Source organism: Mytilus californianus, unplaced genomic scaffold (genome assembly GCF_021869535.1).
Source record: "Mytilus californianus isolate M0D057914Y unplaced genomic scaffold, xbMytCali1.0.p SCAF_3, whole genome shotgun sequence".
Taxonomy (NCBI): domain Eukaryota; kingdom Metazoa; phylum Mollusca; class Bivalvia; order Mytilida; family Mytilidae; genus Mytilus; species Mytilus californianus.
This window is the reverse complement of record NW_026262679.1, coordinates 56,298,010-56,300,939: the sequence shown is the minus strand read 5'-3', so window position 1 is coordinate 56,300,939 and position 2,930 is coordinate 56,298,010.

Genomic DNA, 2,930 nt, shown 5'->3' with positions numbered 1-2,930 from the left:
ATATAGATAGAAACATTAATGCACGTTGATGTCATATAAAAATTATAAATATAACTATGTACATCATGAGAATGTAAACCAATGAAAAACAAGGCCTTATGGGAAGTTCAATCCTTGTAACATATGTGTATAGTTGTAACATGGAGAAAGGAATTCAATTTATTCAGTACATGTCAATTTAAAAGAGATACAGGAACAAGACATGAAAAATGACACCATGAGGTCAACATTTCGTCTTCATATACAACATATGTGCAAAAAATTAATTTATTTGTACGAGCTTTAGAAAAACAACGAAAAGCGAGGGTCGCCGAGTTTTTCTCCTGTTTCGTAGCTGGTACAAATAAATTTTATATTTCTGACAATTTACATATATTGTTTTTATGCTGTAATATACACCTGGCACTTTAAGGTTTTAATTTTAGTTGTTTAAATCCAAATGGGTGTTTTTGATTTTCAAAGAAATCGGTCAAGTTTAAACGCGGACCGCGACGGGGACCCCAAAATGAACTTTTACGCAAAAAGAAATAATCACATTACTGTTTGCTCAATATGAAAGTGGAGTAACAGTAGACTTTATTTGTAAAAGTACAAACAAAGCAAAACAAATATTTGTGTACCTGTTATTTGTACAATAGTTGGCTGGTAGCAGGGTAAACTAAATTAATATAGTTTACGATTGTCTATACCATGCATGTCAAGCTATTTGATAGTTATTATCAAATCCATATATGAATGAAAAAAACAAGAAAATAACAATAACTATTACAAACAAATGATTTAATTTTGGATGTAACACGTCTTCTGATTGGCTAAAAGTGTTTTGTCTATCAGCTCATAGACATAATTTTGTCATGTGACCGTACGTGACGTCTTCAACGTTTTACTCCTTAAAATGGAATTTCGAATTCAATTATAAGGAATGACTGTAATATGTTTTCTGTCTATTCGAAATAACATCAAAAATGTTGTGCACACTTTTGAAATAATATTACAGTCATTCCTTAAATAAAGACGGAACAGTAACAATTAAGTTGCGCGGTAAAATATGGCGGCTCCGTAGTATACGGATGTTCTGTTATTAAATCGTATATTCCGTATTCTAATATGACGTGCTTCTTTCGCTTTGTAAACAACAGTGTGTTAAAATACCCGATATATCTATACTTAGCGCAGACTCAGAGATGTACATATGAATGGCTGTTACTATTTACCTCCCACGTAAATCCACATGTATCGTAACCTATGTGCAAACACAATGTGGATTTCATTGTATTCAAATTGAAATTGAAAAAGAAACTACAGAACCGTCATTCTTATTCTAATGCATAACAAAAAGAATTAATGCATAAAATATTAAAAATGTATAAAATCAAAATAAAATAAAATTCAGCGAAATTTCATGAATGATCTTGGCGCATTATAATTAACGTCATGTCAAAACATGACGTCATATTTATGAAAACTCTCAAGCTGAAGATTATTCCGTTACATGTACGCTCTAAATTCGGATAATATCACATTAAAATGGAGTTTTGAGGTCGTTATCTTCGTTAACTTTATCCCTCGCTAACGCTCGAAATAAAATTCGAATATAACGGCCATGTGAAAATTTCCAACAAATCTATGACTTGCATGAGTTATTACTTAAATATAAGTAGATGAAGTATGGTTGTCGATTAGACATGCACAGCAGCTATCCGCTAGAGTTCAAATGACGTGGATGTATGCAATTATAGGGCACCGTACGACCATCGACAGTGAGTAAAACCCATACCGTGTAATCTATAAACTACAAATCTCTGATCTAAACTATAAAAGGCATCGACATGACAAAATTTGAAACAATTCAAACAAGAAAACGTATGGGTTATATATAATTAATTTATGACAAAACAATTTACGAAAAACAAATATGACAGACATGAACCAACGACAACCACTGAATTATAGGCTCCTGACTTTGACAGGCTCATAACATTTTGTTAGCGCTCAATTCTCTCCCTAATCTGTGACAGTGGTGTTACAGCACAACATAAGAACAAACTGTAAAAATCAGTTGCAAATGATTTAGCTCAATATACACAAAGCACCGATATAAGAGTTACAAGTGTTTTTTTTCTCGCAAGATCTCAAGTTTTTGAAATGAGTCGCAGATGCCTCACCAGGCAAAAACATAAAACACGATCATAATTCAGTTTAAGATCAGAGTCACTCAGGAGACAAGGTAACACATTCAAAGATGGCGACTGCAGAACTTAACTAGATTTTTTCAGTAAACCCAATCCTTCTAAAATTGTTAGGTAGTATTTCCCAGATGCTTTGATTACAATGGGAAAAAATGGAATACTGAATCATAGCATGCATGTATAATTGCATGCATATGAATAACGATTCCGGCTTTTTGAATTATTTTAAATTCTAAGAATCACAATGTGCATTTCCAATGTTCACTACTTTCTTCATAGAATTCGTAATTTAGCTGGACGCATAATTCACAACTGTTTGAACATTCCAAATATACAGGTAAGTGTATTAGATAACACGTGAATCATCTCGTTATTACAACATTGTGTATCTCGGGGGCGAAACATGCAGTTGATTACGTTCAAAATGATTAATATGATATAAAATGTTGTACAACAGTACTTTATAGTAAAGTACAACTGTCCGTAATTATTATGTTAACTAATAAGGACAATCAGGATTCTAATTCGTCAAAATTATCTCCCCATTACGACACCTATTTTTTCAAGTAAAAACGAAAGCCTTTGTAAGGATGACTTGCTTTCAATTTGAGAACCGATAAATTTACCCACATTGCATAAAAAAGAGGTGCGAAAGATACCAGAGGGACATTCAAACTCATAAATCGAAAATAAACTGACAACGCCATGGATCAAAAAGAAAAAGAGAAAACAGACAAACAA